Below are 13,723 nucleotides of genomic sequence, written 5' to 3' on the forward strand. Positions count from 1 at the left end.
GGGAGGGGCATAGGAGGTAATAGACCCCAATGTCTGTATAAAGAGGACCTGTCACCCGGCATCATATCACAGATCTATTTTCTGGATTCATATTTTTGTATGTGACACATATATGGGACGTTATCAATGTTTATAAATGTTGTCAGGGTGGAGTGACTGAGAATCGTTTCAGTTTTGGGTTTTATATATTTTATCATCATCCCGACAATCCTGGTGTTAGAGGCACCGTATTGGTTTCTGGGGGGAATGGGCGGAGCTTGTATGTCCATATATGGTCATTTGACCAGGGTGGATTTGAAAGGTTTTTTAAAAAGTGGGTGGGGCTTGTATGCCCATATATGGTCATGACAGAGGAAGTGATGTCACAGTGAGCAGAGTCTGTAAATAGAAGTCAGTCATTTCATTTGAGCGGTGCACAGGAGAGGACGTGGTTTCAGATTTCTCTGAGATTGGAGTTTCAATCTTTGGACTGAAGAGGACGTCATCATGAACGCCTGGAAGAGATTTTATCGTATTACCAACAAGTTGGATGAAATCATGGCAGCGTGCGAGGAGGCCAGAGAGAATATCTGTCTGAGGATTCGTAGAGTCGGCCAATGGTTTCTCCATTGTTTTCAGGGATTCGTGGAATTTGGAAAAACGGCTTGGAAATGCAGTAAGTGTTTATATGGATGTTGTACGGCGTAAGAGGAGGAGATTATAGGAGGAGGGAGGAGCTTAGTGTTCGCTCCCAATGTTAGTTCTATTCAGACAGAAGAATCCTCTAATAATAGATCCCACACAGGACTTTAGTAATAATAAGAATCCTCCGAGACTAAAAACAATCATCTTGTGATAGGATTATCTTTAGTATTAGTAAGAATCCTCCATGCCAGGACCGAGGATTGCCATCCTGTGCGGGTCGCAGGATTGGTGCAAACCAGAGGGACAGACAGGAGGGAAGAAGGAAGAATCACTACTGGAGGCAGGATCCCCCAGGAGCAAAACAAAGCCAGGACTTAGCATTTATATTGTTAGTCACTTGCCTACCGGGCACCTTTACCCCCTTCCTGCCCAGGACAGTTCTCACCTTTCAGTGCTGATGCACTTTGAATGCATATGGCGCTGCACTTTGAATGAAGATCTAATTTCTTGAGGACCAAAAACACCAGAACAGTATAAATACCCCCAAAATGACCGCTTTTCAGAAAGAAGACAGTCTGAGGTATTTAGTAAGAGGCATGGCGAGTTTTCTGAAGTTTTTTGTAATAATTCACCAGTGCAGTACAGTGTCATCATATGACTGGCTAGGTGGTGATCAGGGACACTGACTGGTGACAGATTTTTTTTTTTTTAATTGTTTAAAAAATTTTAATTAACAAATGGCGGCCCAATTCTTGGAGGGTGTCATATGACGTCCTCCCAGGATAATAGGGTTCTCACTCAGCCGTCATTGTACAACAGGGTTCCCGCTCGGCCATCACTGTACAATAGGGATCCCGCTCGGCCATTACTGTACAATAGGGATCCCGCTCAACCATCACTGTACAATAGGGTTCCCGCTCGGCCATCACTGTACAATAGAGATCCCGCTAGGCCATCATTGTACAATAGGGATCCCGCTCGGCTGTCATTCTACAATAGGGATCAAGCTCGGCCATCATTGTACAATAGGGATCCCGCTCGGCCGTCACCGTACAATAGGGATTCCGCACAGTCGTCATTGTACAATAGGGATCCCGCTCTTCCGACATTGTACAATAGGGATCCCTTACGGCCGTCATTGTATAATAGGGTTCCCGCTTAGCTGTCATTATACAATAGGGATCCCGCTCGGCCGTCATTGTACAATAGGGATCCCGCTCGGCCGTCATTGTACAATAGGGATCCCGCTCGGCTGTCATTGTACAATAGGGATCCTGCTCGGCCGTCATTGTACAATAGGGATCTCGCTTGGCCGTCATTGTACAACAGGGTTCCTGCACGGCCGTCATTGTACAATAGGGATCCCGCTTTTCCGACATTGTATAATAGGGATCCCGCTCGGCCATCCTTGTAAAATAGGGATCCTGCTTGGCCGTCATTGTACAATAGGGATCTTGCTCGGCCGTCATTGTACAATAGGGATCTCACTCGGCCGTCATTGTACAATAGGGATTCCGCTCAGCTGTCACTGTACAATAGGGTTCCCGCTCGGCCATCATTGTACAATAGGGATCCCGTTCAAACATCACTGTACAATAGGGATCCCGTTCAAACATCACTGTACAATAGGGATCCCGTTCAAACATCACTGTACAATAGGGATCCCGTTCAAACATCACTGTACAATAGGGATCCCGTTCAAACATCACTGTACAATAGGGATCCCGCTCGGCCACCATTGTACAATAGGGATCCTGCTCGGCCGTCATTGTACAATAGGGATCTCACTCGGCCATCATTGTACAATAGGGATTCCGCTCGGCCGTCACCGTACAATAGGGATCCCGCACAGTCGTCATTGTACAATAGGGTTCCCGCACGGCCCTCATTGTACAACAGTGATCCCGCTCGGACGTCATTGTTCAATAGGGATCCCGCTCTTCCGACATTGTACAATAGGGTTCCCACACGTATGTCACTGTACAATAGGGTTCCCGCTCGGCCGTCACTGTACAATAGGGATCCCGTACGGCCGTCATTGTATAATAGGGTTTCCGCTTAGCTGTCATTATACAATAGGGATCCCGCTCAGCCGTCATTGTACATAAGGGATCCCGCTCGGCCGTCATTGTACAATAGGGATCCCGCTTGACCGTCATTGTACAACAGGGTTCCTGCACGGCCGTCATTGTACAATAGGGATCCCGCTCTTCCGACATTGTACAATAGGGATCCCGCTCAACCATCCTTGTACAATAGGGATCCTGCTCGGCCGTCGTACAATAGGGATCTCACTCGGACGTCATTGTACAATAGGGATTCCGCTCGGCTGTCACTGTACAATAGGGTTCCCGCACGGCCGTCATTCTACAATAGGGATCAAGCTCGGCCGTCATTGTACAATAGGGATCCTGCTCGGACGTCATTTAACAATAGGGATCCCGCTCTTCCGACACTGTAAAATAGGGTTCCCGCACGTACGTCACTGTACAATAGGGATCCCGTACGGCCGCCATTGTATAATAGGGTTCTCGCTTAGCTGTCATTATACAATAGGGATCCCGCTCGGCCGTCATTGTACAACAGGGTTCCTGCACGGCCATCATTGTACAATAGGGATTCCGCTCGGCTGTCACTGTACAATAAGGTTCCCACACGGCCGTCATTCTACAATAGGGATCAAGCTTGGCCATCATTGTACAATAGGGATCCCGCTCGGCTGTCACTGTACAATAGGGTTCCCGCACGGCCGTCATTGTACAACAGGGTTCCCACACGGCCGTCATTGTACAATAGGGATTCTGCTCGGCTGTCACTGAACAATAAGGTTTCCGCACGGCCGTCATTCTACAATAGGGATCAAGCTCGGCCATCATTGTACAATAGGGATCCAGCTCGGCCATCACTGTACAATAGGGATCCCGCACGGCCGTCATTGTACAACAGGGTTCCCGCACGGCCCTCATTGTACAACAGGGATCCCGCTCGGACGTCATTGTACAATAGGGATCCCGCTCTTCCGACATTGTACAATAGGGTTCCCGCACGTACCTCACTGTACAATAGGGATCCCGTACGTCCGTCATTGTATAATAGGGTTCCCGCTTAGCTGTCATTATACAATAGGGATCCCGCTCGGCCGTCATTGTACAATAGGGATCCCGCTTGGCCGTCATTGTACAACAGGGTTCCTGCACGGCCATCATTGTACAATAGGGATCCCGCTTGGCCATCCTTGTACAATAGGGATCCTGCTCGGCCGTCATTGTACAATAGGGATCCTGCTCGGCCGTCATTGTACAATAGGGATCCTGCTCGGCCGTCATTGTATAAAAGGGAATCCGCTCAGCTGTCACTGTACAATAGGGTTCCCGCACGGCTGTCATTCTACAATAGGGATCAAGCTCGGCCGTCATTGTACAATAGGGATCCCGCTCGGATGTCATTGTACAATAGGGATCCCGCTCTTCCGTCATTGTATAATAGGGTTCCCGCTTAGCTGTCATTGTACAATAGGGATCCCGCTCGGCCGTCATTGTACAATAGGGATCCCACTCGGCCGTCTTTGTACAATAGGGATCCCGCTGGGCCGTCATTGTACAATAGGGATCCCGCTCGGCCGTCACTGTACAATAGGGATCCCGCACGGCCGTCATTGTACAACAGGGATCCTGCACGGCCGTCATTGTACAACAGGGATCCTGCACGGCCGTCATTGTACAACAGGGATCCTGCACGGCTGTCATTGTACAATAGGGATTCCGCTCGGCTGTCACTGTACAATAAGGTTCCCGCACGGCCGTCATTCTACAATAGGGATCAAACTCGGCCATCATTGTAAAATAGGATTCCCGCTCGGCCGTCACTGTACAATAGGGATCCCGCACGGCCGTCATTGTACAACAGGGTTCCCGCACGGCCATCATTGTACAATAGGGATCCCGCTCTTCCGACATTGTACAATAGGGTTCCCGCACGTATGTCACTGTACAATAGGGATCCCATACGGCCGTCATTGTACAATAAGGTTCCCGCACGGCCGTCATTCTACAATAGGGTTCCCGCACGGCCATCATTGTACAACAGGGTTCCTGCACGGCCGTCATTGTACAATAGGGATCAAGCTCGGCTGTCACTATACAATAAGGTTCCCGCACGGCCGTCATTCTACAATAGGGATCAAGCTCGGCCATCATTGTACAATAGGGATCCAGCTCGGCCGTCACTGTACAATAGGGATCCCGAACGGCCGTCATTGTACAACAGGGTTCCCGCACGGCCCTCATTGTACAACACGGATCCCGCTCGGACGTCATTGTACAATAGGGATCCCGCTCTTCCGACATTGTACAATAGGGTTCCCGTACGTATGTCACTGTACAATAGGGATCCCGCTCGGCCATCATTGTACAATAGAGATCCCGCTCGGCCGTCATTGTACAATAGGGATCCCGCTCGGCCGTCATTGTACAATAGAGTTCCCGCACGTACGTCATTGTACAATAGGGATCCTGCTCGGCCGTCACAGTACAATAGGGATCCCGCACGGCCGTCATTGTACAATAGGGATTCCGCTCGGCCGTCACTGTACAATAGGGTTCCCGCACGGCCGTCATTCTACAATAGGGATCAAACTCGGCCATCATTGTACAATAGGGATCCCGCTCGGCCGTCACTGTACAATAGGGATCCCGCACGGCCGTCATTGTACAACAGGGTTCCCGCACGGCCCTCATTGAACAACAGGGATCCTGCTCGGACGTCATTGTACAATAGGGATCCCGCTCTTCCGACATTGTACAATAGAGTTCCCGCACGTATGTCACTGTACAATAGGGTTCCCGCACGTACGTCATTGCACAATAGGGATCCCGCTCGGCCGTCACTGTACAATAGGGATCCCGCACGGCCGTCATTGTACAACAGGGTTCCCGCACGGCCCTCATTGTACAATAGGGATCCCGCTCTTCCGACATTGTACAATAGGGATCCCGCACGGCCGTCATTCTACAATAGGGTTCCCGCTTGGCTGTCATTGTACAATAGGTGTAACGGAACAAACCCCAGGCTTTGCTTGGGTACTTTGCTTTGCTTGACTACCACTACCCTGTCTGAACACCACAGCAATGGCTGTCATTGTACAATAGGGTTCCTGCTCGGCAGTTATTGTACAATAGGGATCTCGCTCGGCCGTCACTGTACAATAGGGATCCCGCTCAGCCGTCATTGTACAATAGGTATATTGGAACCGACCCCAGGATGCGCTGGGGTACTTCTGTTAGACTACCGCTTCCCTATCCGAACACCGACAACAGACACCACAGCAATGGCCATCATTGTACAATAGGGATCCCACTCGGCCCTCACTGTACAATAGGGTTCCCCCACGGCCGTAATTCTACAATAGGGTTCCCGCTCGGCCGTCATTCTACAATAGGGCTCCCGCATGGCTGTCATTCTACAATAGGGTTCCCGCACAGCCCTCATTCTACAATAGGGTTCCCGCTCGGCCGTCATTCTACAATAGGGTTCCCCCACGGCCGTCATTCTACAATAGGGTTCCCGCTCGGCCGTCATTCTACAATAGGGTTCCCGCTCGGCCGTCATTCTACAATAGGGTTCCCGCACGGCCGTCATTCCAGCTTGACTGTCGTACAATAGGTGTAACAGAACCGATCCCAGGCTTTCTTGGGTACTTTACGTTGCTTGACTACCACTACCCTGTCTGAACACCACAGCAATTGTTGTCATTTTACAATAGGGTTCCCACTCGGCCGTAATTGTACAATAGGGATCCCACTTTGCCGCCATTGTACAATAGGGATCCCGTATGGCCGTCATTGTACAATAGGGTTCCCGCTCGGCTGTCATTGTACAACAGGGCTCCCGCACAGCCGTCATTGTACAACAGGGTTCACTCTCAACCACCATTGTACAACAGGGTTCCCGCTCAGCCGTCATTCTACAACAGGGTTCCAGCTCGGCCGTCATTCTACAACAGGGTTCCCGCTCGGCCGTCATTCTACAACAGGGTTCCCGCTCGGCCATCATTCTACAACAGGGTTCCCGCTCGGCCGTCATTCTACAACAGGGTTCCAGCTCGGCCATCATTGTACAACAGGGTTCCCGCTCGGCCGTCATTCTACAACAGGGTTCCCGCTCGGCCGTCATTCTACAATAGGGTTCCAGCTCGGCCGTAATTCTACAATAGGATTCCCGCTCGGGCGTCATTCTACAAAAGGGTTCCCGCTCAACCGTCATTCTACAACAGGGTTCCCGCACGGCCATCATTCTACAATAGGGTTACCGCTCGGGCGTCATTCTACAAAAGGGTTCCTGCTCGGCCATCATTCTACAAAAGGGTTCTCACAGAGCCGTAATTCTACAATAGGGTTCCCGCTCAACCGTCATTCTACAATAGGGTTCCCGCACGGTCGTGATTCTACAATAGGGTTCCCTCTCGGCCGTCATTTTACAATGGGGTTCCCGCACGGCCATCATTCTACAATAGGGTTACCGCTCGGGCGTCATTCTACAAAAGGGTTCCTGCATGACCGTCATTCTACAATAGGGTTCTCGCACGGCCACCACTGTACAATCCTGATCCCGCTTGGCCGTCATTGTACAATAGGGTTCCCGCTCGGCCGTCATTGTACAATAGGGTTCCCGCACGGCCGTCATTGTACAATAGGGTTCCCGCTCGGCTGTCATTGTACAATAGGGATCCCGCTCGGCCGTCATTGTACAATAGGGTTCCCGCACGGCCGTCATTCTACAATAGGGTTCCCGCTCGGCCGTTATTTTACAATAGGGTTCCCCTTCGGCTGTCATTATACAATAGGGTTCCCGCACGGCTGTCAGTGTACAATAGGGTTCCCGCACGGCTGTCAGTGTACAATAGGGTTCCCGCACGGCTGTCAGTGTACAATAGGGTTCCCGCACGGCTGTCAGTGTATAATAGGCCGGGCGGGAAGGAATTATGAATACCCCAATTTAAAAACAAATGTAGGACTTATGCATATATATGTGTGAAAGAGACCACAATAACAGCGCTCTTAAATTACAACTAAAATAAATAAATAAAGGAATGAAATAAATAAATGTGTACGAGATGTACTGGAGGTAAGGGGTGTACAGGATGTAAGGGGTGTACAGGATGTAAGGGATGTACTGGATGTAAGGGGTGTACGGGATGTAAGGGGTGTACAGGATGTAAGGGATGTACTGGATGTACTGGATGTACGGCCAAGCAGATATTCTAACAGGAAGCTTCACTGATCTACCACGGCGTTCCATAGTGTCACGGTAGTTCATTGAAAACTACAAACCAACAGCCACTAAGGCTGCCAGGACTTGCAGTTCATTCATGGAAGTCTGTGAATGAATGACCCGGCCATGTGGGTGGAGCCCCACACAGCCGCGCTGTTTTCAAATTTTGCAGATATTAGGTGGGGGGGGGGGGGGGGACTGGCGATGCTGCAGCTCTGGGAACATGTGACATGATTTTGATTTTTTATCTCTTGCATATCGGCACCCCAGCTGTAGTTGTCAGATCTCGGCTCGGTGGGGGAAAGCAATCCCTTCCTTTAATTACTTGCTGCTCTGGGCAATTTTGTTAATTTTTCACATATGTGTAAATATCAGTATTTTTGCTAGAAAACTCTCATTCATTATATACTTTCTGAAAGCAGAGGCCCTGGAGAATAAAGTGGTGGCTGTGACAATTTTTTTATGTCGCATGATATTTGTGCAGCTTTTCATTTAACACAAATTTTTAGAAAAAAATATACACTAAAATGAATATTACTTGTTTTGTATGGGTTTGATGGTCAGCCGGGTGTTCAGCAGCCATTTTATTTATGGTCATTTTGGAATCTCCTTTTATAGAGATACCGTATTTTCCGACGTATAAGACGACTTTTTACCCCTTGAAAATCTTCTCAAAAGTCGGGGGTCGTCTTATACGCTGGTATACGGCATACTGACACTTTTTAGGCGGGTGGCGCGGTGCCGCCGCCACCACCCCCCCTTCCAACAGAAGGGACACTAAGTATAGGGGTGGGCAGGGGTTGTTTCTTACCTGGCTCCGGTCCCACGACGATCCGGTCCAGGAAGCGCGGCTGCTCCTTCAGTTCGGCCACTGGATGTTCGCGCGGCTGCTCGGCTCCACCTCCTCAGGAGCAGCAGGTAAGTGTTCAGTGTAGAGGTGCTGCTGCAACCACATATGCTGGCTGCAGCATCACCATACTAGAACAGGGTCAGCAAGTGTAATTGGTGTCAGTGGGAGGAATAGTGCCCCATCATTGGTGTCACTGATACCAATGATGGAGCACTATTCCTCCCACTGACACCAATGTTGGGGCACTATTCCTCCCACTGACACCAATGTTGGGGCACTATTCCTCCCACTGATACCAATGTTGGGGCACTATTCCTCCCACTGACACCAATGATGGGGCACTATTCCCCCCACTGATACTAATGATGGGGCACTATTCCCCCCACTGATACTAATGATGGGGCACTATTTCTGCCACTAATACCAATGATGGGGCACTGACACCGATGATGGGGCACTAGTCCTCCCACTGACACCAATGATGGGACACTATTCCTCCCACTGTTACCAATGATGGGGCACTATTCCCCCCACTGACACCAATGTTGGGACACTATTCCCCCCACTGATACCAATGTTGGGGCACTATTCCTCCCATTGACACCAATGTTGGGGCACTATTCCTCCCACTGATACCAATGTTGGGGCACTATTCCTCCCACTGACACCAATGTTGGGGCACTATTCCTCCCACTGACACCAATGTTGGGGCACTATTCCTCCCACTGACACCAATGATGGGGCACTATTCCCCCCACTGATACTAATGATGGGGCACTATTCCTCCCACTGATACTAATGATGGGGCACTATTCCTCCCACTGGTGTGCATTGGAAGAGGGGTAGTCTTATACGGCGAGTATAGCCCAAACACTACATTTTAGCAGGAAAAGTAGGGGGTCGTCTTATACGCCGGAAAATACTGTATATTGGATTTTGTATATTCACCCACATTTCATTTTTTATACATCCCCTATTGGTGCGGCTTCACTGACTCGAACGGGTGAGTTTGACTGGAGGTGCCACCTGTCAGCTCCACAAGCCGAGTTAAGTTTGCTGCGGCTGTGATGCAAAGTCTCGCAGCGACCACATTTCTACAATCTCCCTATGGCTGTATGATAGATTTTAGATGGCCATGAAAACCACGGCTTAATGGCCCGTTTTTGCCACAGCCCCCTTTCGTGGCTGCCTATGTGAAAGAGGCCTTGGGCTGAAGATACTACTTACCTGGCAGTAAGCAGATCAGGAATATGACTTCTCTGGCTCCCCCCCCCCCCTTAGTTCTCAGACTATGCAAGAAGGAGTAGGAGGATTACACCAATGGTCAGAAAGTCCAAAGTGGTATTTTAATAAAGAATAAATTCCATGAAAGCCGGTGTGTATCGGGGTGGGGGGGTCGGATACCCCCTTTTTATGAGGACTACAGCACAAGCAAAAAGTGCATATAAAAGTTCACATACGCCCTCCTAACCCTCTTGTATTGAGCTGTATTGTTGCTGTATTGTCTCCCTTATATTGTAAAGTGCTGAGCAAACTGTTGGCTATATAAATCCTGTATAATAACAATATACACTCACCGGACACTTTATTAGGTACACCTACTCAATTGCTTGGTAACACAAATTGCTAATCAGCCAATCACATGGCAGCAAGTCAGTGCATTTAGGCATCTAGACGTGGTGAAGACGACTTGCTGAAGTTCAAACTGAGCATCAGAATGGGGAATAAAGGGGATTTAGGTGACTTTGAATGTGGCATGGTTGTTGGTAGCAGGCGGGCTGGTCTGAGTATTTCAAAAACTGCTGATCTGTATGGAGTGCATGGGTTGTTACCGACATGTGGGGAAAATTTCATGTCATGAGCACCTTTAGAAATATATTTACAGAGAAAAATGGTGACGTGTTCAGTACTTATTTTACCCGCTATAGCTGTTTGTTTGTCTGTGTCCATGTGCAGAGTGAATGTAATGGGAGGGATTTCATAATTGTCAATCAACTGGAAAATTCCTCCTGCGCTTAAAGGAAGTGATATGTAAATAATAAAGCAGCCAACACTCTAAACTGATACCTTAACAGTCAGTGTAATCAAATAATAAAATAGTGCAGCGCTAAAAAACACCATAAATAATATTCAAATCAATAAATCATGCGATTGTCACACACAAAACAATAATTAGTGATAAGATCAATATAGATGTATATGGTGTACATACTAACTAAAGTGCTCACAAAGTGCATCCTGAGGTTTATTATTTATTGGGAAACAATAAACCCCCCAACACCTCCTACTTAAGTAGGTATATCATGAAACTCCTAAGAATGGGGAAATAACACACAAAGGGACTTGTGCAAAATATATAAATACCATAAAGTGACCAAACTAATTATTACATACAAAATGCAATCATAAATAAAAACTGTAAAAAAGGTATATAAATAAATATATATGTAACAGATAAAGTCTCTAATAGTCCATAAATCTTCCAAATCAATTGTGCTTCAAAAAAACTTCCATGCAGAGTGAAAAGTTTGTGAAAATTGTGATGGTGTCTACACACATATCCTCAGTGGCTCAATTGCCCCCTCACCTCCTTTTAGCGAGCCACTGGGCCACCTCGCTTTCAGGGTCACTCCAGGATCCTTCTCTGGCAATAGCTGGTATCAGAAGTAATCCACCTGTGGCCCCCTCTCTGGTAGGTAACACGGTTCTCCAGGCCCCCCACGACATGTACATCTGCTATATAACATACTCTCCCATACCCCCCATGGTGAGAGACAAAAGACCCTCCACAGTGTAGTAATTACAGTAATAAAGCCTTTATTTTAACCACTTCCAGTCCGGACACTTTCACCCCCTTCCTGTCCAGGGCAATTTTCAGCTTTCAGCGCTATCACACTTTGAATGACAATTGCGCGGTCATGCAACACTGTACCCATATGAATTTTTTACCATTTTTTTGAGACAGATAAAGCTTTATTTTGGTGGTATTGTTTTGCTATGTAAATGAAAATGTCCAAAAATTTTTTTAAAAAGTGTTTTTCTTATAAAATTTTGCAAATAAATAATCTTTCATCATAAATCTTGACAAAAATTTATTCCGTTATATTTTTAGTAAAATAAAAATAAGCCAAATTAGTTTAAAACCAAAAATGATCATTTTTAAACTTTTTTTTACATTTTTATTTTTTTATATTATTATTTATGTTTTTTTATTTTTTTTTTACATACTGTCACCCTAGCAGTACAGTGTCACCATGTTGACACTGTACTACTTGTGGGGGTGATGAAGATTTTTTTTTTTTTTACAGTGATTGCTTTTACACCCATATAGGATGTAAAAGCAATCATTTTTCTTTCTGTCTGCATTCTTGCAGCCATTGAGAAATACTGAGTGGGCTGTGATTGGTCACACCTTCTCACATGGTACAAGGCTGTTGTGAATAGCCTTGTACCATGTGACCTCTGTGATCATTCACAGATTTCACACGTAGTAAGCAATGATGTCACAAGTGATATCTTGCTTACTACTTTGCATGTGATCACTGATTGGCCTATCAGTTATCACATGATCGGGACCTCGTACAGAGGTCCCGTCCGATGATCGGTGTTTTACTGTGTCCTGAGGACACAGCGGGCACCGGATCGTGGTGCTGAACGCTCCCAAGGAGTGCGCACAGCTAGAAAAGACGGGTGCCGTTTATGAACGGCAACCCGCCCCTGGAGTACCACCGCCCTGCCATTTATAAACAGCAGGCGGACGGCAAGAGGTTAAATAACAAATGCCCACTCACTTGTATAACATCACAAAATTGTATATAAACCTCATGCTTGGGTGTACTGCATGGCTTAGGGAAATTGGGTGTCCTAAGATGGCGTCCACGCCGGCTGTGCTTCACCACGTGCCGGAAGCTGCGTCACTGCGTACCAATGTGTTGCGTCACTGAAATCACTCAGGGTAAGTCATGTGATTTCAATGACGAACTGAGGATATGTGTGTAGACACGATCACAATTTTCACAAAGTTTTCACTCTGCATGGAAGTTTTTATGAAGTTTTTTGAGTATCTCATCAAAAATGACATTTTTGTTGCAGAGGATGCCCAATATCCGACTTGTATCTTAGTGCAGACTTCTGGGAAATCAGTCAACCAATCACACAAGCAGGAAATGACATTTGTGGGGGGCGCTCTGTACACCATCTGTGTGTAGAACACCTCCAGGCTGCCATGTTGTATATTACAGAAGATCACAGCGCTGATGACTGAACAGGAAAGGTCATTTCTAATAACATTCAATTACAATATGACTTGTGTCACAATTCTATACACTAGAGGAGATTTTTATTTGCCATTTTCTTCCCCACGAAACTCGTTGTTGAAATGTTTTATATCACAAAATAAATACCGGGTGCAGACATGACAGGAACTACAGAACACGCAGATTAAAAAAAAAAAAAAAAAATCTGTATTTATTGAGTTACAAAGAGAACAAGAAAAAGGTTCAATATAGAGAGCACTTCGTGTAATCCAGAATACAACCACATATGTTCCAATACAGGCAGTAAATAAGGGGGGGGGATTATATACAGGCAGTAAATAAGGGGGGTGGTAAATACAGGCAGAAGAGAAGAGGGTGTTATATACAGGCAGTAAAGTAGGGGGGGTTATATACAGGCAGTAAATAAGGGGGGTGGTAAATATAGGCAGAAGAGGGCGTTATATACAGGCAGTAAAGAAGGGGGGGTTATATACAGGCAGCAGAGAAGGGGAAGTTGTATATACAGGCAGTGGGAGGAGGGTGGTGGTATATACAGGCAGTAGAGAATGGGGGGTATTCACAAGCAGTGGGGAAAGGGAGGTATAGATTGGCAGTAAAGAAGGGGGGGTTATATAGAGGCTCAGTATATACTATAAATGCAGAGTGAGGGATAAGTGGTAAAGTTTTTAAGGGGGGGAGGTAATATTGCGGTATATATGAGCGG

The sequence above is a fragment of the Staurois parvus genome, unplaced genomic scaffold, assembly GCF_062004578.1.
Source record: "Staurois parvus isolate SC_StPar_1 unplaced genomic scaffold, SC_StPar_1.0 ptg000245l, whole genome shotgun sequence".
Lineage (NCBI taxonomy): Eukaryota > Metazoa > Chordata > Amphibia > Anura > Ranidae > Staurois > Staurois parvus.